This window comes from Phyllobates terribilis, unplaced genomic scaffold (genome assembly GCF_046119375.1).
Source record: "Phyllobates terribilis strain yellow unplaced genomic scaffold, ASM4611937v1 Scaffold_4__5_contigs__length_816908805, whole genome shotgun sequence".
NCBI classification, from domain to species: Eukaryota; Metazoa; Chordata; class Amphibia; order Anura; family Dendrobatidae; genus Phyllobates; species Phyllobates terribilis.
This window is the reverse complement of record NW_027362764.1, coordinates 691,555,062-691,580,327: the sequence shown is the minus strand read 5'-3', so window position 1 is coordinate 691,580,327 and position 25,266 is coordinate 691,555,062. Positions and strand designations below refer to the sequence as shown.

The window sequence follows — 25,266 nt, the reverse complement described above, 5'->3', positions numbered from 1 at the left end:
CTACCAATTTTAATGGTCGCCTCTTTAAATCTGATCTGTGGCACGGGCTGACCATTGCTGGCAATGATACTCAAGTCGTCGTCAGGGTAGCGGGTTATATCCGAGTCATTCCAGTACTGCTTGAAGAGCACGTACGGAATGGTGGTGACCTGTGACCCGGTGTCCAGTAGGGCACTCATAGGGATGCCATCCAGTACCACAGGCAAGACTGGACGCCCTCCGACATATTTGTCGCGCCAGTTCGATGGGCCTTGTGGTCTTTTTCCTGGGGGTTGGCCCTCTACCCCCAGGTTGTGCCAGTTTAAAGGACAGTACCTTGCCATATGTCCGGGTTGATTGCAGCGGCGGCAGATGGGTCGTCCGTCCTCGTTGTACCGGTCACTGGGTCTTCCTCTGGCCGGTGGGGTCCTCCTTGGTCGACGCCACGGGATGTTCTCCGGTCCGGATGCCAGCTGGATCTTCCCTGGAGTGGAAGCCTGTGAAGACTGCACAGTTCGGGTTAACGCAGCAACGCTTTTAGCTAGCTCTTGGACCTGATGGTGCAGGTCTGGAGCCGGGTCATTGTTCAAAGCCTGCGCATCAGCCCCTACAGGCCCTGCCGACAAGGGCGCCGCCTCCTGGTGGTAAGTGATAACTGGGCGCCTGTGGGTCACAACGCCATCCGGTGCCGGTTCTCGGAGCACCCGGATGGCTCTGTCCTTGAACTGTGCAAATCCCAGATGAGGGTCCTGTAGGGCCATTGCCCGCAACTGGGTTCGGTGGGCATTGCAATATAAACCCTCTATAAATTGTTCAGTCAACAGCCTGTCCTCGTCTCCCACGCCGTCAGGGTCGGTCTGCTTAACGGCTCTCAGGGCCTCTTGTAGGTTCAGGGCATAGTCCCTTATACTCTCATGGGCCCGCTGTTTGCACCCGTAGAATCTAAGCTTGATCTCGGCTGAGGTGCGGGTATCAAAGGTGTCCTTCAGCCGGGTTAGTATCCCTGCGACAGTCCTCCCCCCAGGTGGCCAGGACTTTACCTCCCTTCGGGCTGCTCCGGTTAATTGGGCCACCAGGATGCTCACTTTTTGCTCTTCTGTGAGGGAGTACACCTGGAAGAGGCTATCCAGCCTTTCTCTAAAGTCCTGCAGGGTATGTGACTCCCCTGAGTACTGGGGTAGCCAGGCTGCCCCCGGGATATAGGGCATGGTGAAAGGCATGACCGCGACAGCGGTGGCGCTGGCGGGGGTTGAAGCGGTGAAGCTCTCCTCCGTATCCGACATCCTTCTCCCCCCTAGTGGACCGTGGCCTACCTTGCGATGATCCTCTTCCGTAGGCCGCGGCTCCGCAGTGGATCGTCAGGGTTGAGGACCTTCCGTCGCGCTCCGGTGACGTCGGCGTCTGCTGGGCTCCTTCCAGGACCTTACGCAACGTCCGGACGTGAGGCGGGGCTTCAGTTCTCGCGGGCTTTTTGGAGTCCACGCCCCTCTTCTTCCCGCGCGGCGTCCTCAATATGGCGTCCAACGGCGGGAAAACTCCACGGATGGCGGGAAGAAAGCTGAAGATGGCGCCGGATGGTGGGAATCTTCACAGATGGCGGGAAGAAGGCTGAAAATGGCGCCGGATGGCAGGAATCTTCACCACAGGTGAGTTTGAAAGTCTCTTTTTCAGGCACGCAGTACCCGGTGGTTGCGGGCACGAAATCCTGCCGAATACGCCAAAGTTGACGCGCCCCTGGGCCTGCTGTGTCGCGCAGCGTCTCGCACTCGGGGGCTTACCCGGAACCGGATCAGATGAGGGTTGTAGTCTCCGAGTGGCGGGGACCCGGTCCATGCCCAGGGAGTCAAACTCAGTGTGTGGCAGTCTTGATAGGTGTTATTTGAGTGTCGACTACGCCACCCGTTGATTTGCAGCTATGGAGCTGCCGCTGCAGGGCAGACCGCTGAGGCCGATGTAGAATTGTGCAGCGTGATAGTATAACCCCCAACGGGAGGGGTATGGCCTCAGGGCAGCCGACGTGGAAGATGGGGGTAGCAGGAACCACTCAGAGACGGTGCGGTGTAATTCAGGGTCTTTACTGGTAACAACGATAGACCCTCCCGGAGTACTTGCTAGCGAACGGGGCCTGGTCAGTCCTTGAGCAGATGGGATCTCCCCTGGCCAGGCGGAGTTGTAGGCCTCCCAAACTGACTGTACTCTTCTGGCTACCTTGCTAGAAGCGGATATAAGTAGCCCACGTCCCTGAGTGTGCCGTGTGGTGCTCACCCGTATGGCCGGTGACTCGGGGCCTTCTAATGGCTTCCGCTCCACGTTGGCGGTGCTGGTCCCACGCGTGTGACCTTGCCTTCGGGTTTCTGGGCCTGAGGACCTGAAATCCCCTGCCGGTCGGCTTCTGCTGCTGGGTAAGAGTTAGTCCCCACAGCCTCGGACGCCGGGTCCGGTAAGAAAGCTTCTCAGTCAGGGCGAGCTCTGCAGCTGCCAGCCCCTGACTCATAGTAGTATTGCTCCCACTGAGCTTCTGCTGTTTCTTCCTATGACTGTTTCTTGTCTCTGCTTCTTCTCTACTCCTAACCCTGCCTCAGCCCCGGGTTTATATAGGGGAAGTTCTTCCCCTCCCAAGACTGGGCAGGAGGTGTGGCATGCACAGGATCCCTGACCAAAGGACCTCCCACCTGCTCTCAGACATAACATTACATTACTGTGGAAACCAGACCCCTGGGGTGCCACATGTGCGCTTGTGAAAAAAGGAATGGAAAAAAGGCATAGAGGAGAGTGACCCCTGCTGGTGGAAGTAAGAAAAAGCAAAAGCCTACAGCACCTGGTATTCCCAGGCGGTCTCCCATCCAAGTACTAACCAGGCCCAACCCTGCTTATAATGCGAGATCAGACAAGATCAGGTGTGTTCAGGGTGGTGTGGCCATAGGCAGAGACAGGCTTCTCACTTGCTGCTTTTCTACTTTGACGTCCGGTTGCCAGCTGCCCTTTCCAGTGCTTAGTAAGACAAGGTGCTTTTGTGCTTTCCTTTCTCTTCACTTTTTTGCTGGCTCCTTAAAAAGGTCTTGTAGACAGAACGCCCCGCTCAGAGCCGCTGAGCTCACTGATCGCCTGCCGCGCTGTCGACGGAACGTCAGCGTCGCGGCCAATGCCACAGGCCGGGAGCAGCGGCGAGACTCACCGGTAGACCTGGGTAGGGTGAGTAGTGCGCGGTTAGTTGCTTTCTAATAGCCTGCAGCCGGGGATTAACTTTTAATGAAAGGGAGCAACCCTTTTGACTGTCTGCAGCGCGCCGTACCTAGGAAGCGCACACTCACACACAGCGAGTATGCACAAGTTGCTCGCACGAGACCACATTCCCTATTTGCACCTGCAGCTTTTCCGCCACCATGCGTCAGACTCTCCTGCCTCTCTTATTATTATTTCAGGGCCTTAGCAGGAACCACCCCCTCAATTCCCTCCTGCTCCTTCCTAGCACTGAGGTTAGCTCCTGGGCAGCTGTCTGATTGGGTTAGTTACACAAGCTTCTTTGAAGAAGAAGACGTTACTTCTGCTGGCCCTCGTTAGGCGGTCGCCCTCTAAAACCATCCCCTGGGCAGTTGCTGAAAGCCTGGCCCCTTCACAGCGCGAGATGCTTTTAACGCCATCATTTGCATACGGCCGGCTGCGGTGTCAATAAGCACTCCTAGCCGTGGCAAGGAGCTCGGTGTGAGGCCTGGTAGAGGCGGCGGGGTTGCGTCCTTATCTTAGAGGTCTTGGGAGGCTTGGGACTTCCAGCCTCTACTTTACGTAAGGTCGGTGTCCAGCAAGGCGCCACTCCATGCTAGCCGAGCTGCGCAAGATGGCAAAACGTCATCAAAATTGTGTACAATACCTGGTGTTCTCAGGAGGTGTCCCAACCAAGTATTTCCGAACCCATCTCTGCTTTGCTTCTGAGATGGGACGTATCCAAGGTGGTATGGCCAGTAGACGCTGCTTGGCCCATCGACCGGCCAGCCTTCCTCAGGCTTGCGTGGGGACGAGAACTCTGGCCGTTCTGGGGCGGTCTCCGAAGGACCGATGCATAGGCTGTGCCGTCCCTATAGGTGTTGTTTGTTGAGCAATGAAACACCTGCTGCATCAGATGTGTTTAAAAATGGCTCGGAGTAGGGTCTCCTGCAGGCTAAACCGTTCATCGCGGGGATGTGACAGAAAGAGCAAGCTGGACCAACAACTTGGGGTGGAGCGAAACGCCCAGGAGTGAATGAAGGAAGAGGGTGAGATGGTTGCGAGTGAATTTGAGCTGCTCTTCGGGGGGGTCGTGTGGCCTGCAAAGGTGTTTTGCTTGGGTTGTGTTGTAAACTGGCCTCCAGGTTACCGGTGGTTGCCTCCAGGTCAGCGGTGGTTGCCTCCAGTCATGCGGGAGTCGCTGGTCCTGGTGAAAAGAAGCCTAGTATTAAAAGTAAATAAGCAACAATGCTGGAGGCCCACGGTGATGAGAAGGATGCTGGTATTTTGCAAGGATTAAATAGCGCAAGAGAGAAAGCAAATGAAAAGAAGAAAGGAGCATGTTTGCGCTTGTGAAAAAAGGAATGGAAAAAAGGCATAGAGGAGAGTGACCCCTGCTTGTGGAAGAAAGAAAAAGCAAAAGTCTACAGCACCTGGTATTCCCAGGTGGTCTCCCATCCAAGTGCTAACCAGGTCCAACCCTGCTTAGATTCCAAGATCAGACGAGATCAGGTGTGTTCAGGGTGGTGTGGCCGTAGGCAGAGACAGGCCTCTCACTTGCTCCTTTTCTACTTTGACGTCCGGTTGCCGGCTGCCCTTTCCAGTGCTTAGTAAGACAAGGTGCTTTTGTGCTTTCCTTTCTCTTCACTTTTTTGCTGGCTCCTTAAAAAGGTCTTGTAGACAGAACGCCCCGCTCACAGCCGCTGAGCTCACTGATCGGCTGCCGCGCTGTCGACGGAACGTCAGCGTCGCGGCCAATGCCACAGGCCGGGAGCAGCGGCGAGACTCACCGGTAGACCTGGGTAGGGTGAGTAGAGCGCGGTTAGTTGCTTTCTAATAGCCTGCAGCCGGGGATTAACTTTTAATGAAAGGGAGCAACCCTTTTGACTGTCTGCAGCGCGCCGTACCTAGGAAGCGCACACTCACACACAGCGAGCATGCACAAGTTGCTCGCACGAGACCACATTCCCTATTTGCACCTGCAGCTTTTCCGCCACCATGCGTCAGACTCTCCTGCCTGTCTTATTATTATTTCAGGGCCTTAGCAGGAACCACCCCCTCAATTCCCTCCCGCTCCTTCCTAGCACTGAGGTTAGCTCCTGGGCAGCTGTCTGATTGGGTTAGTTACACAAGCTTCTTTGAAGAAGAAGACGTTACTTCTGCTGGCCCTCGTTAGGCGGTCGCCCTCTAAAACCATCCCCTGGGCAGCTGCTGAAAGCCTGGCCCCTTTGTAGCACCCTGAGGATTCGGCTGCTACAGGGGTATTGCACCTCAACCAGAGGTGTGATATTCCACTCCCGGGTAAGGATGGAGTGTGGAACTGAGCTCAGAAGGCTGCATGCACTACACACATCCCATTTCCGGAGGGCAGACCAACGGTACTCCCACTTAGAAATGTGCAGGTACGACCGAGTCTGTCCTTGGCTGGAGTGGGAGGGGGGTGGACCATCCCAGTAGTGTAGGGGCAGATAGGGGAAGCAGCCTGGGTAAGGTTAGGAGCTCATTGGGTGCTGGTCACCTGAGCTCACACATAGAGGGAGTATATAAGGTGGGCACCATCTAAGATCAGGGTCAGTCAGCCAGTCTTTGCAGAGGAAGAGAGCAGAAGAGCAGAGCAGCCCCAGGCCAAGAGAGAGAGAGAGGAGAAAGAAAGACCCAGAGGGGGAGAAAGAAGGAACTCTGAGAGCCCAAAATAAATCAAAGGGTGAAGAGTTGGCAACAGGGTACCGGATCCCAAGCTGGCAGAGGCTACAGCACACCTTAGCCAGGAACCGGAGGTCGTGGGCAGGATCGATCTGCCACGATCACCCACTAAATCCACCCAGAAGGCAGACCAGGAATAGGGTCAGGGAACCCAGAGACAAGGGTTTACCACCAAGAGGCCCGAGGGAGCCGGACATAGGTGGATCCCTGGTGGGGAAGGCCAGAGACGAGGACAAGACAGAAAGGGAGCTCAGAACCACGCTCCGGAACTACTTGGGGGTTGGCCGAGTCCAGGACCTGGTGGACGCAGCACGGCTCGGGTGGTCACTCAAGGCCGGAGTGACCGGTACAAAAACAGCAGTAAGTAAACAAACCCTGAACTGCACAGCCCGACTCTGACTCTCATTACCATCCTCACTGCACCTCCACAACCACCATCCTCTGCACCTGACCCCCTGAGGCTATACCCCTCCCGTTGGGGGTTATACTACCTGGGCTGCACAAACACCATCAGCCTCAGCGGACCCTGCTGCAGCGGCGGCCGAAGTGACCGCAATTCAACGGGTGGCGTAGTCGACATAAAGAACTTTAGTAACATCAGTAAGGACTGCCACACACTGAGCTTGACACCCTGGGCACGGACCGGGTCACAGCCACTCGGAGACTACAACCCCCATCTGATCCGGCTCCGGGTATCCCCAACAACACTGGCCCAGGGGGCGCGTCAACTTTGGCGTAGTCGGCAGGATAACGTGCCCGCAACACCCGGGTACTGCGTGCCTGAAGAAAAGAACAAGTTTACCTCAAAAAGAAGTCTCCCGCCGGTCCCGGAGGGTCCCCGCCATCGGACTCCATCACAGATCGATTCCCGCCGGTTGTCCGCCATTAACAGCTTTTTCCCGCCATCTGCAGAGTTTCCCGCCACTGGGAGACGATTCCCGCCATTTCCGAAGATTTCCCGCCTTGGAAGAGCGGACGCCATTATGGGCGTGCCAGAGGGTGGCAAGAGGCCGCCTCCCATCGTGGGCCAGGACCGAAAATGGCGCCAAAAGTGGAAACCGCCCCCACCAACAGAGACTGTGATGCTAGAGGTGTCTGTCAGCGTGAAAGAACTGCCCCTGGAGCTGACAATCACCAAGTGGCCCCGGGACCGCCCTCGAAGTGGGAGGACTGAGAACAAGAGAACAAAGATGGGTGTCGCCTGGAGCAGTCTGGAGAGAGCGCACCCGGAGACAAGAAGCCTGGAGCAGAGTCCAGAAAGAGCCTACCCGGAGATGGAGGGAGAGCCAGGCAGCACCGACCCAGTGGTCAGGAGCCTGATGCGGGCCGCCACTCCAGGCAGCACCGACCCAGTGGTCAGGAGCCTGTTGCCGGTCGCCACTCCAGAAGGCCTGCTGGAGACAACGGGAGGAGAGCAGAGCAGCACCGACCCGTTGGTCAGGAGCCTGCTAGAAGCAACGACCCCACTAGGCTTAGTGGAGGTCTTGGCACAGCTCCCCCGAGATCGGGAGTGTGCACAGACTGCGCTGGAGGGCCTCGCACGGAGGATGGCCCGGGTGCAGCGAGAGACGTTAGCAGAATGGAGCCGTGAGATGGCCCAGCAGACAAGAACCCGTCAGCGGAGCACGCCACCCGAGACGAGGAGACAGACCGCCTCTGAGGATGGCGCAGGAGGACTGAAGGCCGGAGACGGCGCCGAGAAGGGAGCCGAACGAATGGAGGCAGGTAAAGGGGACGTCTATACCCCGAGCCGGGAAACCGCGTGCCTGCCCCAGCTCCCCGTCGCAGAGCCCGAAGTATCCCCTGCCGTGCCCGTCGCTGCAACGTCACCGCCGCAGACTAGGCCTCAAACGGAAGCCGCGACCCCTGTGACGTCACACGCTTCGACCCCGAGCGTGACCAAGCAGGAAGTACCATCGGCCTGGTCGCAAGGCCTAGTACCCCCGGGCGACGCAATACCAACAGCGCCCCCTACCTCCGCGGAGCCCCCGGCCTGGTCGCAGGGCCAAGTAACACAGGGCGCCGCCGTTCTTACGGTGCCCTTTACTTTCAAGGTGCCCCAAGCCTGGTCGCAAGGCCTGGTCGACCCGGGCGCCGCTACCATCAACGCGCCCTCAACATCTAGAGTGCCGCACCTGGGTGAAAATCTATTTGCCCAGCATACGTGCCCGGACGGGTCTGAAACTGAAACTGTCCACAAAGAAAGAGCAGGAGGACGCCGTCGTTGAGTACGGTAGAGTAGAGACTGTATATAGTTGCCCGTCGGGGCACAGTGAACCGTTGCTGCTAATATAGTCCCCGTTGGGACCAGAGAACTGAACTGTTCCAGTGTGTCCCATTTCCCCACTGACCGAGGACTGAGAGCGGTCAATCCTCCCTAATACCTGGCCGAGGACTGAGAGCGGCCATATTCCCTTGTATATAGTTGCGCTTCCTAAGGCGCCCCCTACTGGTTTTATAGGAAAACCATTTTCTTAAAGAAACTGTTGCACTTTACCCGGTCACAAGTTGCACCGTGACCGGAGGTACCAGAAACAAGAATGTTTATATGAAAAGTTTATGCTGCTGATAATGTTTTATATGTTTTATATGTTTATGTTTATGAAAAAATTGTATGTTTTGGTGTTTTTTATATCTTACAGCCCGAGGACGTGCTGTGATTTACCAGGGGGGAATGTAGCACCCTGAGGATTCGGCTGCTACAGGGGTATTGCACCTCAACCAGAGGTGTGATATTCCACTCCCGGGTAAGGATGGAGTGTGGAACTGAGCTCAGAAGGCTGCATGCACTACACACATCCCATTTCCGGAGGGCAGACCAACGGTACTCCCACTTAGAAATGTGCAGGTACGACCGAGTCTGTCCTTGGCTGGAGTGGGAGGGGGGTGGACCATCCCAGTAGTGTAGGGGCAGATAGGGGGAGCAGCCTGGGTAAGGTTAGGAGCTCATTGGGTGCTGGTCACCTGAGCTCACACATAGAGGGAGTATATAAGGTGGGCACCATCTAAGATCAGGGTCAGTCAGCCAGTCTTTGCAGAGGAAGAGAGCAGAAGAGCAGAGCAGCCCCAGGCCAAGAGAGAGAGAGAGGAGAAAGAAAGACCCAGAGGGGGAGAAAGAAGGAACTCTGAGAGCCCAAAATAAATCAAAGGGTGAAGAGTTGGCAACAGGGTACCGGATCCCAAGCTGGCAGAGGCTACAGCACACCTTAGCCAGGAACCGGAGGTCGTGGGCAGGATCGATCTGCCACGATCACCCACTAAATCCACCCAGAAGGCAGACCAGGAATAGGGTCAGGGAACCCAGAGACAAGGGTTTACCACCAAGAGGCCCGAGGGAGCCGGACATAGGTGGATCCCTGGTGGGGAAGGCCAGAGATGAGGACAAGACAGAAAGGGAGCTCAGAACCACGCTCCGGAACTACTTGGGGGTTGGCCGAGTCCAGGACCTGGTGGACGCAGCACGGCTCGGGTGGTCACTCAAGGCCGGAGTGACCGGTACAAAAACAGCAGTAAGTAAACAAACCCTGAACTGCACAGCCCGACTCTGACTCTCTTTACCATCCTCACTGCACCTCCACAACCACCATCCTCTGCACCTGACCCCCTGAGGCTATACCCCACCCGTTGGGGGTTATACTACCTGGGCTGCACAAACACCATCAGCCTCAGCGGACCCTGCTGCAGCGGCGGCCGAAGTGACCGCAATTCAACGGGTGGCGTAGTCGACATAAAGAACTTTAGTAACATCAGTAAGGACTGCCACACACTGAGCTTGACACCCTGGGCACGGACCGGGTCACAGTCACTCGGAGACTACAACCCCCATCTGATCCGGCTCCGGGTATCCCCAACAACACTGGCCCAGGGGGCGCGTCACCTTCACAGCGCGAGATGCTTTTAACGCCATCATTTGCATACGGCCGGCTGTGGGGTCAATAAGCACTCCTAGCCGTGGCAAGGAGCTCGGTGTGAGGCCTGGTAGAGGCGGCGGGGTTGCGTCCTTATCTTAGAGGTCTTGGGGGGCTTGGGAGGCTTGGGACTTCCAGCCTCTACTTTACGTAAGGTCGGTGTCCAGCAAGGCGCCACTCCATGCTAGCCGAGCTGGGCAAGATGGCAAAACGTCATCAAAATTGTCTACAATACCTGGTGTTCTCAGGAGGTGTCCCAACCAAGTATTTCCGAACCCATCTCTGCTTTGCTTCCGAGATCGGACGTATCCAAGGTGGTATGGCCAGTAGACGCTGCTTGGCCCATCGCCCGGCCAGCCTTCCTCAGGCTCGCGTGGGGACGAGAACTCTGGCCGTTCTGGGGCGGTCTCCGAAGGACCGATGCATAGGCTGTGCCGTCCCTATAGGTGTTGTTTGTTGAGCAATGAAACACCTGCCGCATCAGATGTGTTTAAAAATGGCTCGGCGCAGGGTCTCCTGCAGGCTAAACCGTTCATCGCGGGGATGTGACAGAAAGAGCAAGCTGGACCCGCAACTTGGGGTGGAGCGAAACGCCCAGGAGTGAATGAAGGAAGAGGGTGAGATGGTTGCGAGTGAATTTGAGCTGCTCTTCGGGGGGGTCGTGTGGCCTGCAAAGGTGTTTTGCTTGGGTTGTGCTGTAAACTGGCCTCCAGGTCAGCGGTGGTTGCCTCCAGTCATGCGGGAGTCGCTGGTCCTGGTGAAAAGAAGCCTAGTATTAAAAGTAAATAAGCAACAATGCTGGAGGCCCACGGTGATGAGAAGGATGCTGGTATTTTGCAAGGATTAAATAGCGCAAGAGAGAAAGCAAATGAAAAGAAGAAAGGAGCATGTGTGCGCTTGTGAAAAAAGGAATGGAAAAAAGGCATAGAGGAGAGTGACCCCTGCTTGTGGAAGTAAGAAAAAGCAAAAGCCTACAGCACCTGGTATTCCCAGGCGGTCTCCCATCCAAGTACTAACCAGGCCCAACCCTGCTTAGATTCCAAGATCAGGCGAGATCGGGTGTGTTCAGGTTGGTGTGGCCGTAGGCAGAGACAAGCCTCTCACTTGCTGCTTTTCTACTGTGACGTCCGGTTGCCGGCTGCCCTTTCCAGTGCTTAGTAAGACAAGGTGCTTTTGTGCTTTCCTTTCTCTTCACTTTTTTGCTGGCTCCTTAAAAAAGTCTTGTAGACAGAACGCCCCGCTCAGAGCCGCTGAGCTCACTGATCGGCTGCCGCGCTGTCGACGGAACGTCAGCGTCGCGGCCAATGCCACAGGCCGGGAGCAGCGGCGAGACTCACCGGTAGACCTGGGTAGGGTGAGTAGAGCGCGGTTAGTTGCCTTCTAATAGCCTGCAGCCGGGGATTAACTTTTAATGAAAGGGAGCAACCCTTTTGACTGTCTGCAGCGCGCCGTACCTAGGAAGCGCACACTCACACACAGCGAGCATGCACAAGTTGCTCGCACGAGACCACATTCCCTATTTGCACCTGCAGCTTTTCCGCCACCATACGTCAGACTCTCCTGCCTCTCTTATTATTATTTCAGGGCCTTAGCAGGAACCACCCCCTCAATTCCCTCCCGCTCCTTCCTAGCACTGAGGTTAGCTCCTGGGCAGCTGTCTGATTGGGTTAGTTACACAAGCTTCTTTGAAGAAGAAGACGTTACTTCTGCTGGCCCTCGTTAGGCGGTCGCCCTCTAAAACCATCCCCTGGGCAGCTGCTGAAAGCCTGGCCCCTTCACAGCGCGAGATGCTTTTAACGCCATCATTTGCATACGGCCGGCTGCGGGGTCAATAAGCACTCCTAGCCGTGGCAAGGAGCTCGGTGTGAGGCCTGGTAGAGGCGGCGGGGTTGCGTCCTTATCATAGAATCATAGAATCATAGAATGGTAGAGTTGGAAGGGACCTCCTGGGTCATCTGGTCCAACTCCCTGCTCAAAGCAGGATTCACTAGATCATCTCAGACAGATGTCTGTCCAGCCTCTGTTTGAAGACGTCCATTGAAGGGGAACTCACCACCTCTCGTGGCAGCCTGTTCCACTCATTAATCACCCTAACTGTCAAAAAGTTTTTTCCAATATCTAATCTGTGTCTCCTCCCATTTAGTTTCATCCCATTGCTTCTAGTCTTTCCTTGTGCAAATGAGAATAAAGATGATCCTTCTACAATGTGACAGCCCTTGACATATTTGTAGACAGCTATTAAGTCTCCTCTCAGTCTTCTTTTTTGCAAGCTAAACATTCCCAAATCCTGCAACCGTTCCTCATAGGACATGGTTTGCAGACCAGTCACCATTCTGGTCGCTCTTCTCTGAACTTGCTCCAGTTTGTCTATGTCTTTTTTAAAATGTGGTGCCCAAAACTGTACACAGTATTCCAGATGAGGTCTGACCAAAGAGGAGTAAAGACCGATAATGACTTCACGTGATCTAGACTGTATGCTTCTGTTAATACATCCCAGAATTGTATTTGCCTTTTTTGCTGCTGCATCACACTGTTGACTCATGTTCAGTCTATGATCTATTAGTATACCTAAGTCTTTTTCACATGTACTGTTGCTTAGCTCTATTCCTCCCATTCTGTATATGCTTTTTTCATTTTTATTGCCCAGATGTAGTACTTTGCATTTTTCCCTGTTAAAAACCATTCTGTTGGTTGCTGCCCACTGCTCCAGTTTATTTAGGTCTTTTTGAATCCTCTCTCTCTCTCTTCTCTAGTATTAGCTATCCCTCCTAGCTTTGTGTCATCAGCAAATTTAATCAGTTTACCCTCAATTCCTTCATCTAAATCATTAATAAAGATGTTGAACAATACAGGTCCCAGGACGGAGCCCTGTGGTACCCCACTTGAGACATTCATCCAGCTGGATGTGAAGCCATTTACAACCACCCTTTGAGTCCGATCACTAAGCCAGTTATGAATCCACCTAACAGTTGCCTGGTCCATTGCATACTTGGTCATTTTGTCAATAAGGATGGTGTGAGATACTTTGTCAAATGCTTTGCTGAAGTCAAGATATACTATATCTACAGCATTTCCCTGATCCACCCAGTCAGTGATTCTGTCATAGAAGGAAATTAAGTTAGTCTGACATGACTTGTTAGTTACAAACCCATGCTGACTCTGGTTAATCACTTCATTCTTATCCATGTACTTACATACATGTTGTTTAATAATTTGTTCAAAGATCTTTCCTGGTATAGAAGTCAGACTCACCGGCCTATAGTTCCCTGGGTCCACCTTCTTCCCCTTTTTGAAGATAGGAACAACATTTGCTCTTCTCCAGTCTTCTGGGACTTCTCCTGTTCTCCAAGAATTTTCAAAGATTATGGAGAGTGGTTCTAAAATTTCTTCTACGATCTCCTTCAGTACTCTGGGGTGTAATTCATCTGGACCTGGAGACTTGAACTCATTTATGTTAGCTAAATATTCCCTCACAAGCTTTCTGTTTACAGATAACTTGGATTCCTCTATTCCTTTAAAAGGACAGTGAAGATCAGTTGATGTTACATTTTCTTTCTGAGGGAAAACAGATGCAAAATAGGAATTAAAAAGTTCGGCCTTCTCAACATCCTCTCTTACCATTTCTCCATTTTCATCCTGTAAAAATCCTATAGCATCTTTGACTTTTCTTTTACTTTTGACATACCCCCAAAATCCTTTTTTATTGCTTTTGACATCTCTTGCAAGCCTTAATTCATTGTCAGCTTTAGCTAACCTGATACGTGCCCTGCAGGATCTGCAGACTGCATTATAATCTTCTTTAGATATGCCTCCATCTTTCCATTTAATAAACATTTCTTTCTTTCTTTTTAGCATGTGTTTAAGTTCTGTGTTCATCCATCCTGGTTTCCTTAAATGCTTCCCATTCTTCCTACTTTTCGGGATTGTTAACGATTGTGCTTTGAGAATCTCATTTTTAAAAATTTCCCATCCTTCCTGGACATTTTTGTCCTTAAGGACATCCAGCCATTGGATCCCTCCTATTCTCTTTCTGAGTCTCTTAGAGGTCTTGGGGGGCTTGGGAGGCTTGGGACTTCCAGCCTCTACTTTACGTAAGGTCGGTGTCCAGCAAGGCGCCACTCAATGCTAGCCGAGCTGGGCAAGATGGCAAAACGTCATCAAAATTGTCTACAATACCTGGTGTTCTCAGGAGGTGTCCCAACCAAGTATTTCCGAACCCATCTCTGCTTTGCTTCCGAGATCGGACGTATCCAAGGTGGTATGGCCAGTAGACGCTGCTTGGCCCATCGCCCGGCCAGCCTTCTTCAGGCTCGCGTGGGGACGAGAACTCTGGCCGTTCTGGGGCGGTCTCCGAAGGACCGATGCATAGGCTGTGCCGTCCCTATAGGTGTTGTTTGTTGAGCAATGAAACACCTGCCGCATCAGATGTGTTTAAAAATGGCTCGGCGCAGGGTCTCCTGCAGGCTAAACCGTTCATCGCGGGGATGTGACAGAAAGAGCAAGCTGGACCCGCAACTTGGGGTGGAGCGAAATGCCCAGGAGTGAATGAAGGAAGAGGGTGAGATGGTTGCGAGTGAATTGAGCTGCTCTTCGGGGGGGTTGTGTGGCCTGCAAAGGTGTTTTGCTTGGGTTGTGCTGTAAACTGGCCTCCAGGTTACCGGTGGTTGCCTCCAGGTCAGCGGTGGTTGCCTCCAGTCATGCGGGAGTCGCTGGTCCTGGTGAAAAGAAGCCTAGTATTAAAAGTAAATAAGCAACAATGCTGGAGGCCCACGGTGATGAGAAGGATGCTGGTATTTTGCAAGGATTAAATAGCGCAAGAGAGAAAGCAAATAAAAAGAAGAAAGGAGCATGTGTGCGCTTGTGAAAAAAGGAATGGAAAAAAGGCATAGAGGAGAGTGACCCCTGCTGGTGGAAGTAAGAAAAAGCAAAAGCCTACAGCACCTGGTATTCCCAGGTGGTCTCCCATCCAAGTACTAACCAGGCCCAACCCTGCTTAGCTTCCAAGATCAGACGAGATCAGGCGTGCTCAGGGTGGTGTGGCCATAGGCGGAGACAGGCCTCTCACTTGCTGCTTTTCTACTTTGACGTCCTGTTGCCGGCTGCCCTTTCCAGTGCTTAGTAAGACAAGGTGCTTTTGTGCTTTCCTTTCTCTTCACTTTTTTGCTGGCTCCTTAAAAAGGTCTTGTAGACAGAACGCCCCGCTCAGAGCCGCTGAGCTCACTGATCGGCTGCCGCGCTGTCGACGGAACGTCAGCGTCGCGGCCAATGCCACAGGCCGGGAGCAGCGGCGAGACTCACCGGTAGACCTGGGTAGGGTGAGTAGAGCGCGGTTAGTTGCTTTCTAATAGCCTGCAGCCGGGGATTAACTTTTAATGAAAGGGAGCAACCCTTTTGACTGTCTGCAGCGCGCCGTACCTAGGAAGCGCACACTCACACACAGCGAGCATGCACAAGTTGCTCGCACGAGACCACATTCCCTATTTGCACCTGCAGCTTTTCCGCCACCATGCGTCAGACTCTCCTGCCTCTCTTATTATTATTTCAGGGCCTTAGCAGGAACCACCCCCTCAATTCCCTCCCGCTCCTTCCTAGCACTGAGGTTAGCTCCTGGGCAGCTGTCTGATTGGGTTAGTTACACAAGCTTCTTTGAAGAAGAAGACGTTACTTCTGCTGGCCCTCGTTAGGCGGTCGCCCTCTAAAACCATCCCCTGGGCAGCTGCTGAAAGCCTGGCCCCTTCACAGCGCGAGATGCTTTTAACGCCATCATTTGCATACGGCCGGCTGCGGGGTCAATAAGCACTCCTAGCCATGGCAAGGAGCTCGGTGTGAGGCCTGGTAGAGGCGGCGGGGTTGCGTCCTTATCTTAGAGGTCTTGGGGGGCTTGGGAGGCTTGGGACTTCCAGCCTCTACTTTACGTAAGGTCGGTGTCCAGCAAGGCGCCACTCCATGCTAGCCGAGCTGGGCAAGATGGCAAAACGTCATCAAAATTGTCTACAATACCTGGTGTTCTCAGGAGGTGTCCCAACCAAGTATTTCCGAACCCATCTCTGCTTTGCTTCCGAGATCGGACGTATCCAAGGTGGTATGGCCAGTAGACGCTGCTTGGCCCATCGCCCGGCCAGCCTTCCTCAGGCTCGCGTGGGGACGAGAACTCGGCCGTTCTGGGGCGGTCTCCGAAGGACCGATGCATAGGCTGTGCCGTCCCTATAGGTGTTGTTTGTTGAGCAATGAAACACCTGCCGCATCAGATGTGTTTAAAAATGGCTCGGCGCAGGGTCTCCTGCAGTCTAAACCGTTCATCGCGGGGATGTGACAGAAAGAGCAAGCTGGACCCGCAACTTGGGGTGGAGCGAAACGCCCAGGAGTGAATGAAGGAAGAGGGTGAGATGGTTGCGAGTGAATTTGAGCTGCTCTTCGGGGGGGGTCGTGTGGCCTGCAAAGGTGTTTTGCTTGGGTTGTGCTGTAAACTGGCCTCCAGGTCAGCGGTGGTTGCCTCCAGTCATGCGGGAGTCGCTGGTCCTGGTGAAAAGAAGCCTAGTATTAAAAGTAAATAAGCAACAATGCTGGAGGCCCACGGTGATGAGAAGGATGCTGGTATTTTGCAAGGATTAAATAGCGCAAGAGAGAAAGCAAATGAAAAGAAGAAAGGAGCATGTGTGCGCTTGTGAAAAAAGGAATGGAAAAAAGGCATAGAGGAGAGTGACCCCTGCTTGTGGAAGTAAGAAAAAGCAAAAGCCTACAACACCTGGTATTCCCAGGCGGTCTCCCATCCAAGTCCTAACCAGACCCAACCCTGCTTAGATTCTGAGATCAGACGAGATCAGGTGTGTTCAGGGTGGTGTGGCCGTAAGGCAAAGACAGGCCTCTCACTTGCTTCTTTTCTACTTTGACGTCCGGTTGCCGGCTGCCCTTTCCAGTGCTTAGTAAGACAAGGTGCTTTTGTGCTTTCCTTTCTCTTCACTTTTTTGCTGGCTCCTTAAAAAGGTCTTGTAGACAGAACGCCCCGCTCACAGCCGCTGAGCTCACTGATCGGCTGCCGCGCTGTCGACGGAACGTCAGCGTCGCGGCCAATGCCACAGGCCGGGAGCAGCGGCGAGACTCACCGGTAGACCTGGGTAGGGTGAGTAGAGCGCGGTTAGTTGCTTTCTAATAGCTTGCAGCCGGGGATTAACTTTTAATGAAAGGGAGCAACCCTTTTGACTGTCTGCAGCGCGCCGTACCTAGGAAGCGCACACTCACACACAGCGAGCATGCACAAGTTGCTCGAACGAGACCACATTCCCTATTTGCACCTGCAGCTTTTCCGCCACCATGCGTCAGACTCTCCTGCCTCTCTTATTATTATTTCAGGGCCTTAGCAGGAACCACCCCCTCAATTCCCTCCCGATCCTTCCTAGCACTGAGGTTAGCTCCTGGGCAGCTGTCTGATTGGGTTAGTTACACAAGCTTCTTTGAAGAAGAAGACGTTACTTCTGCTGGCCCTCGTTAGGCGGTCGCCCTCTAAAACCATCCCCTGGGCAGCTGCTGAAAGCCTGGCCCCTTTGTAGCACCCTGAGGATTCGGCTGCTACAGGGGTATTGCACCTCAACCAGAGGTGTGATATTCCACTCCCGGGTAAGGATGGAGTGTGGAACTGAGCTCAGAAGGCTGCATGCACTACACACATCCCATTTCCGGAGGGCAGACCAACGGTACTCCCACTTAGAAATGTGCAGGTACGACCGAGTCTGTCCTTGGCTGGAGTGGGAGGGGGGTGGACCATCCCAGTAGTGTAGGGGCAGATAGGGGGAGCAGCCTGGGTAAGGTTAGGAGCTCATTGGGTGCTGGTCACCTGAGCTCACACATAGAGGGAGTATATAAGGTGGGCACCATCTAAGATCAGGGTCAGTCAGCCAGTCTTTGCAGAGGAAGAGAGCAGAAGAGCAGAGCAGCCCCAGGCCAAGAGAGAGAGAGAGGAGAAAGAAAGACCCAGAGGGGGAGAAAGAAGGAACTCTGAGAGCCCAAAATAAATCAAAGGGTGAAGAGTTGGCAACAGGGTACCGGATCCCAAGCTGGCAGAGGCTACAGCACACCTTAGCCAGGAACCGGAGGTCGTGGGCAGGATCGATCTGCCACGATCACCCACTAAATCCACCCAGAAGGCAGACCAGGAATAGGGTCAGGGAACCCAGAGACAAGGGTTTACCACCAAGAGGCCCAAGGGAGCCGGACATAGGTGGATCCCTGGTGGGGAAGGCCAGAGACGAGGACAAGACAGAAAGGGAGCTCAGAACCACGCTCCGGAACTACTTGGGGGTTGGCCGAGTCCAGGACCTGGTGGACGCAGCACGGCTCGGGTGGTCACTCAAGGCCGGAGTGACCGGTACAAAAACAGCAGTAAGTAAACAAACCCTGAACTGCACAGCCCGACTCTGACTCTCATTACCATCCTCACTGCACCTCCACAACCACCATCCTCTGCACCTGACCCCCTGAGGCTATACCCCTCCCGTTGGGGGTTATACTACCTGGGCTGCACAAACACCATCAGCCTCAGCGGACCCTGCTGCAGCGGCGGCCGAAGTGACCGCAATTCAACGGGTGGCGTAGTCGACATAAAGAACTTTAGTAACATCAGTAAGGACTGCCACACACTGAGCTTGACACCCTGGGCACGGACCGGGTCACAGCCACTCGGAGACTACAACCCCCATCTGATCCGGCTCCGGGTATCCCCAACAACACTGGCCCAGGGGGCGCGTCAACTTTGGCGTAGTCGGCAGGATAACGTGCCCGCAACACCCGGGTACTGCGTGCCTGAAGAAAAGAACAAGTTTACCTCAAAAAGAAGTCTCCCGCCGGTCCCGGAGGGTCCCCGCCATCGGACTCCATCACAGATCGATTCCCGCCGGTTGTCCGCCATTAACAGCTTTTTCCCGCCATCTGCAGAGTTTCCCGCCACTGGGAGACGATTCCCGCCATTTCCGAAGATTTCCCGCCTTGGAAGAGCGGACGCCATTATGGGCGTGCCAGAGGGTGGCAAGAGGCCGCCTCCCATCGTGGGCCAGGACCGAAAATGGCGCCAAAAGTGGAAACCGCCCCCACCAACAGAGACTGTGATGCTAGAGGTGTCTGTCAGCGTGAAAGAACTGCCCCTGGAGCTGACAATCACCAAGTGGCCCCGGGACCGCCCTCGAAGTGGGAGGACTGAGAACAAGAGAACAAAGATGGGTGTCGCCTGGAGCAGTCTGGAGAGAGCGCACCCGGAGACAAGAAGCCTGGAGCAGAGTCCAGAAAGAGCCTACCCGGAGATGGAGGGAGAGCCAGGCAGCACCGACCCAGTGGTCAGGAGCCTGATGCGGGCCGCCACTCCAGGCAGCACCGACCCAGTGGTCAGGAGCCTGTTGCCGGTCGCCACTCCAGAAGGCCTGCTGGAGACAACGGGAGGAGAGCAGAGCAGCACCGACCCGTTGGTCAGGAGCCTGCTAGAAGCAACGACCCCACTAGGCTTAGTGGAGGTCTTGGCACAGCTCCCCCGAGATCGGGAGTGTGCACAGACTGCGCTGGAGGGCCTCGCACGGAGGATGGCCCGGGTGCAGCGAGAGACGTTAGCAGAATGGAGCCGTGAGATGGCCCAGCAGACAAGAACCCGTCAGCGGAGCACGCCACCCGAGACGAGGAGACAGACCGCCTCTGAGGATGGCGCAGGAGGACTGAAGGCCGGAGACGGCGCCGAGAAGGGAGCCGAACGAATGGAGGCAGGTAAAGGGGACGTCTATACCCCGAGCCGGGAAACCGCGTGCCTGCCCCAGCTCCCCGTCGCAGAGCCCGAAGTATCCCCTGCCGTGCCCATCGCTGCAACGTCACCGCCGCAGACTAGGCCTCAAACGGAAGCCGCGACCCCTGTGACGTCACACGCTTCGACCCCGAGCGTGACCAAGCAGGAAGTACCATCGGCCTGGTCGCAAGGCCTAGTACCCCCGGGCGACGCAATACCAACAGCGCCCCCTACCTCCGCGGAGCCCCCGGCCTGGTCGCAGGGCCAAGTAACACAGGGCGCCGCCGTTCTTACGGTGCCCTTTACTTTCAAGGTGCCCCAAGCCTGGTCGCAAGGCCTGGTCGACCCGGGCGCCGCTACCATCAACGCGCCCTCAACATCTAGAGTGCCGCACCTGGGTGAAAATCTATTTGCCCAGCATACGTGCCCGGACGGGTCTGAAACTGAAACTGTCCACAAAGAAAGAGCAGGAGGACGCCGTCGTTGAGTACGGCAGAGTAGAGACTGTATATAGTTGCCCGTCGGGGCACAGTGAACCGTTGCTGCTAATATAGTCCCCGTTGGGACCAGAGAACTGAACTGTTCCAGTGTGTCCCATTTCCCCACTGACCGAGGACTGAGAGCGGTCAATCCTCCCTAATACCTGGCCGAGGACTGAGAGCGGCCATATTCCCTTGTATATAGTTGCGCTTCCTAAGGCGCCCCCTACTGGTTTTATAGGAAAACCATTTTCTTAAAGAAACTGTTGCACTTTACCCGGTCACAAGTTGCACCGTGACCGGAGGTACCAGAAACAAGAATGTTTATATGAAAAGTTTATGCTGCTGATAATGTTTTATATGTTTTATATGTTTATGTTTATGAAAAAATTGTATGTTTTGGTGTTTTTTATATCTTACAGCCCGAGGACGTGCTGTGATTTACCAGGGGGGAATGTAGCACCCTGAGGATTCGGCTGCTACAGGGGTATTGCACCTCAACCAGAGGTGTGATATTCCACTCCCGGGTAAGGATGGAGTGTGGAACTGAGCTCAGAAGGCTGCATGCACTACACACATCCCATTTCCGGAGGGCAGACCAACGGTACTCCCACTTAGAAATGTGCAGGTACGACCGAGTCTGTCCTTGGCTGGAGTGGGAGGGGGGTGGACCATCCCAGTAGTGTAGGGGCAGATAGGGGGAGCAGCCTGGGTAAGGTTAGGAGCTCATTGGGTGCTGGTCACCTGAGCTCACACATAGAGGGAGTATATAAGGTGGGCACCATCTAAGATCAGGGTCAGTCAGCCAGTCTTTGCAGAGGAAGAGAGCAGAAGAGCAGAGCAGCCCCAGGCCAAGAGAGAGAGAGAGGAGAAAGAAAGACCCAGAGGGGGAGAAAGAAGGAACTCTGAGAGCCCAAAATAAATCAAAGGGTGAAGAGTTGGCAACAGGGTACCGGATCCCAAGCTGGCAGAGGCTACAGCACACCTTAGCCAGGAACCGGAGGTCATGGGCAGGATCGATCTGCCACGATCACCCACTAAATCCACCCAGAAGGCAGACCAGGAATAGGGTCAGGGAACCCAGAGACAAGGGTTTACCACCAAGAGGCCCGAGGGAGCCGGACATAGGTGGATCCCTGGTGGGGAAGGCCAGAGACGAGGACAAGACAGAAAGGGAGCTCAGAACCACGCTCCGGAACTACTTGGGGGTTGGCCGAGTCCAGGACCTGGTGGACGCAGCACGGCTCGGGTGGTCACTCAAGGCCGGAGTGACCGGTACAAAAACAGCAGTAAGTAAACAAACCCTGAACTGCACAGCCCGACTCTGACTCTCTTTACCATCCTCACTGCACCTCCACAACCACCATCCTCTGCACCTGACCCCCTGAGGCTATACCCCACCCGTTGGGGGTTATACTACCTGGGCTGCACAAACACCATCAGCCTCAGCGGACCCTGCTGCAGCGGCGGCCGAAGTGACCGCAATTCAACGGGTGGCGTAGTCGACATAAAGAACTTTAGTAACATCAGTAAGGACTGCCACACACTGAGCTTGACACCCTGGGCACGGACCGGGTCACAGCCACTCGGAGACTACAACCCCCATCTGATCCGGCTCCGGGTATCCCCAACAACACTGGCCCAGGGGGCGCGTCACCTTCACAGCGCGAGATGCTTTTAACGCCATCATTTGCATACGGCCGGCTGCGGGGTCAATAAGCACTCCTAGCCGTGGCAAGGAGCTCGGTGTGAGGCCTGGTAGAGGCGGCGGGGTTGCGTCCTTATCTTAGAGGTCTTGGGGGGCTTGGGAGGCTTGGGACTTCCAGCCTCTACTTTACGTAAGGTCGGTGTCCAGCAAGGCGCCACTCCATGCTAGCCGAGCTGGGCAAGATGGCAAAACGTCATCAAAATTGTCTACAATACCTGGTGTTCTCAGGAGGTGTCCCAACCAAGTATTTCCGAACCCATCTCTGCTTTGCTTCCGAGATCGGACGTATCCAAGGTGGTATGGCCAGTAGACGCTGCTTGGCCCATCGCCCGGCCAGCCTTCCTCAGGCTCGCGTGGGGACGAGAACTCTGGCCGTTCTGGGGCGGTCTCCGAAGGACCGATGCATAGGCTGTGCCGTCCCTATAGGTGTTGTTTGTTGAGCAATGAAACACCTGCCGCATCAGATGTGTTTAAAAATGGCTCGGCGCAGGGTCTCCTGCAGGCTAAACCGTTCATCACGGGGATGTGACAGAAAGAGCAAGCTGGACCCGCAACTTGGGGTGGAGCGAAACGCCCAGGAGTGAATGAAGGAAGAGGGTGAGATGGTTGCGAGTGAATTTGAGCTGCTCTTCGGGGGGGTCGTGTGGCCTGCAAAGGTGTTTTGCTTGGGTTGTGCTGTAAACTGGCCTCCAGGTCAGCGGTGGTTGCCTCCAGTCATGCGGGAGTCGCTGGTCCTGGTGAAAAGAAGCCTAGTATTAAAAGTAAATAAGCAACAATGCTGGAGGCCCACGGTGATGAGAAGGATGCTGGTATTTTGCAAGGATTAAATAGCGCAAGAGAGAAAGCAAATGAAAAGAAGAAAGGAGCATGTGTGCGCTTGTGAAAAAAGGAATGGAAAAAAGGCATAGAGGAGAGTGACCCCTGCTTGTGGAAGTAAGAAAAAGCAAAAGCCTACAGCACCTGGTATTCCCAGGCGGTCTCCCATCCAAGTACTAACCAGGCCCAACCCTGCTTAGATTCCAAGATCAGGCGAGATCGGGTGTGTTCAGGTTGGTGTGGCCGTAGGCAGAGACAAGCCTCTCACTTGCTGCTTTTCTACTTTGACGTCCGGCTGCCAGCTGCCCCTTCCATTGCTTAGTGAGACAAGGTGCTTTTGTGCTTTCCTTTCTCTTCACTTTTTTGCTGGCTCCTTAAAAAGGTCTTGTAGACAGAACGCTCCGCTCACAGCCGCTGAGCTCACTGATCGGCTGCCGCGCTGTCGACGGAACGTCAGCGTCGCGGCCAATGCCACAGGCCGGGAGCAGCGGCGAGACTCACCGGTAGACCTGGGTAGGGTGAGTAGAGCGCGGTTAGTTGCTTTCTAATAGCCTGCAGCCGGGGATTAACTTTTAATGAAAGGGAGCAACCCTTTTGACTGTCTGCAGCGCGCCGTACCTAGGAAGCGCACACTCACACACAGCGAGCATGCACAAGTTGCTCGCACGAGACCACATTCCCTATTTGCACCTGCAGCTTTTCCGCCACCATGCGTCAGACTCTCCTGCCTCTCTTATTATTATTTCAGGGCCTTAGCAGGAACCACCCCCTCAATTCCCTCCCGCTCCTTCCTAGCACTGAGGTTAGCTCCTGGGCAGCTGTCTGATTGGGTTAGTTACACAAGCTTCTTTGAAGAAGAAGACGTTACTTCTGCTGGCCCTCGTTAGGCGGTCGCCCTCTAAAACCATCCCCTGGGCAGCTGCTGAAAGCCTGGCCCCTTCACAGCGCGAGATGCTTTTAACGCCATCATTTGCATACGGCCGGCTGTGGGGTCAATAAGCACTCCTAGCCGTGGCAAGGAGCTCGGTGTGAGGCCTGGTAGAGGCGGCGGGGTTGCGTCCTTATCTTAGAGGTCTTGGGGGGGCTTGGGAGGCTTGGGACTTCCAGCCTCTACTTTACGTAAGGTCGGTGTCCAGCAAGGCGCCACTCAATGCTAGCCGAGCTGGGCAAGATGGCAAAACGTCATCAAAATTGTCTACAATACCTGGTGTTCTCAGGAGGTGTCCCAACCAAGTATTTCCGAACCCATCTCTGCTTTGCTTCCGAGATCGGACGTATCCAAGGTGGTATGGCCAGTAGACGCTGCTTGGCCCATCGCCCGGCCAGCCTTCCTCAGGCTCGCGTGGGGACGAGAACTCTGGCCGTTCTGGGGCAGTCTCCGAAGGACCGATGCATAGGCTGTGCCGTCCCTATAGGTGTTGTTTGTTGAGCAATGAAACACCTGCCGCATCAGATGTGTTTAAAAATGGCTCGGCGCAGGGTCTCCTGCAGGCTAAACCGTTCATCGCAGGGATGTGACAGAAAGAGCAAGCTGGACCCGCAACTAGGGGTGGAGCGAAACGCCCAGGAGTGAATGAAGGAAGAGGGTGAGATGGTTGCGAGTGAATTTGAGCTGCTCTTCGGGGGGGTCGTGTGGCCTGCAAAGGTGTTTTGCTTGGGTTGTGCTGTAAACTGGCCTCCAGGTTACCGGTGGTTGCCTCCAGGTCAGCGGTGGTTGCCTCCAGTCATGCGGGAGTCGCTGGTCCTGGTGAAAAGAAGCCTAGTATTAAAAGTAAATAAGCAACAATGCTGGAGGCCCACGGTGATGAGAAGGATGCTGGTATTTTGCAAGGATTAAATAGCGCAAGAGAGAAAGCAAATGAAAAGAAGAAAGGAGCATGTGTGCGCTTGTGAAAAAAGGAATGGAAAAAAGGCATAGAGGAGAGTGACCCCTGCTTGTGGAAGTAAGAAAAAGCAAAAGCCTACAGCACCTGGTATTCCCAGGCAGTCTCCTATCCAAGTACTAACCAGGCCAGGCCCAACCCTGCTTAGCTTCCGAGATCAGACGAGATCAGGCGTGTTCAGGGTGGTGTGGCCGTAGGCAGAGACAGGCCTCTCACTTGCTGCTTTTCTACTGTGACGTCCTGTTGCCGGCTGCCCTTTCCAGTGCTTAGTAAGACAAGGTGCTTTTGTGCTTTCCTTTCTCTTCACTTTTTTGCTGGCTCCTTAAAAAGGTCTTGTAGACAGAACGCCCCGCTCAGAGCCGCTGAGCTCACTGATCGGCTGCCGCGCTGTCGACGGAACGTCAGCGTCGCGGCCAATGCCACAGGCCGGGAGCAGCGGCGAGACTCACCGGTAGACCTGGGTAGGGTGAGTAGAGCGCGGTTAGTTGCCTTCTAATAGCCTGCAGCCGGGGATTAACTTTTAATGAAAGGGAGCAACCCTTTTGACTGTCTGCAGTGCGCCGTACCTAGGAAGCGCACACTCACACACAGCGAGCATGCACAAGTTGCTCGCACGAGACCACATTCCCTATTTGCACCTGCAGCTTTTCCGCCACCATACGTCAGACTCTCCTGCCTCTCTTATTATTATTTCAGGGCCTTAGCAGGAACCACCCCCTCAATTCCCTCCCGCTCCTTCCTAGCACTGAGGTTAGCTCCTGGGCAGCTGTCTGATTGGGTTAGTTACACAAGCTTCTTTGAAGAAGAAGACGTTACTTCTGCTGGCCCTCGT

At 54.6% G+C, this 25,266-nt stretch overlaps 4 non-coding genes and 3 pseudogenes across 4 annotated transcripts; all 7 read right to left on the bottom strand.

Annotated features, from left to right (window-relative positions):
* Positions 1-2,785: 2,785 nt before the first annotated feature.
* Positions 2,786-2,904, bottom strand: LOC141267749 (5S ribosomal RNA; annotated as a pseudogene).
* A 1,697-nt stretch (positions 2,905-4,601) lies between these two features.
* On the bottom strand, positions 4,602-4,720 carry LOC141267653 (5S ribosomal RNA; annotated as a pseudogene).
* Positions 4,721-10,759: 6,039 nt separating this feature from the next.
* LOC141266861 (5S ribosomal RNA) lies at positions 10,760-10,878 on the bottom strand. Its single transcript, XR_012320882.1, has one exon. It is a non-coding gene; the product is annotated as a 5S ribosomal RNA (ribosomal RNA).
* Positions 10,879-14,720: 3,842 nt separating this feature from the next.
* LOC141266227 (5S ribosomal RNA) lies at positions 14,721-14,839 on the bottom strand. The gene has a single exon (XR_012320280.1). It is a non-coding gene; the product is annotated as a 5S ribosomal RNA (ribosomal RNA).
* A 1,685-nt stretch (positions 14,840-16,524) lies between these two features.
* LOC141267901 (5S ribosomal RNA) lies at positions 16,525-16,643 on the bottom strand (annotated as a pseudogene).
* Positions 16,644-22,683: 6,040 nt separating this feature from the next.
* Positions 22,684-22,802, bottom strand: LOC141266860 (5S ribosomal RNA). Its single transcript, XR_012320881.1, has one exon. It is a non-coding gene; the product is annotated as a 5S ribosomal RNA (ribosomal RNA).
* Positions 22,803-24,509: 1,707 nt separating this feature from the next.
* LOC141266987 (5S ribosomal RNA) lies at positions 24,510-24,633 on the bottom strand. The gene has a single exon (XR_012321006.1). It is a non-coding gene; the product is annotated as a 5S ribosomal RNA (ribosomal RNA).
* Positions 24,634-25,266: the final 633 nt, after the last annotated feature.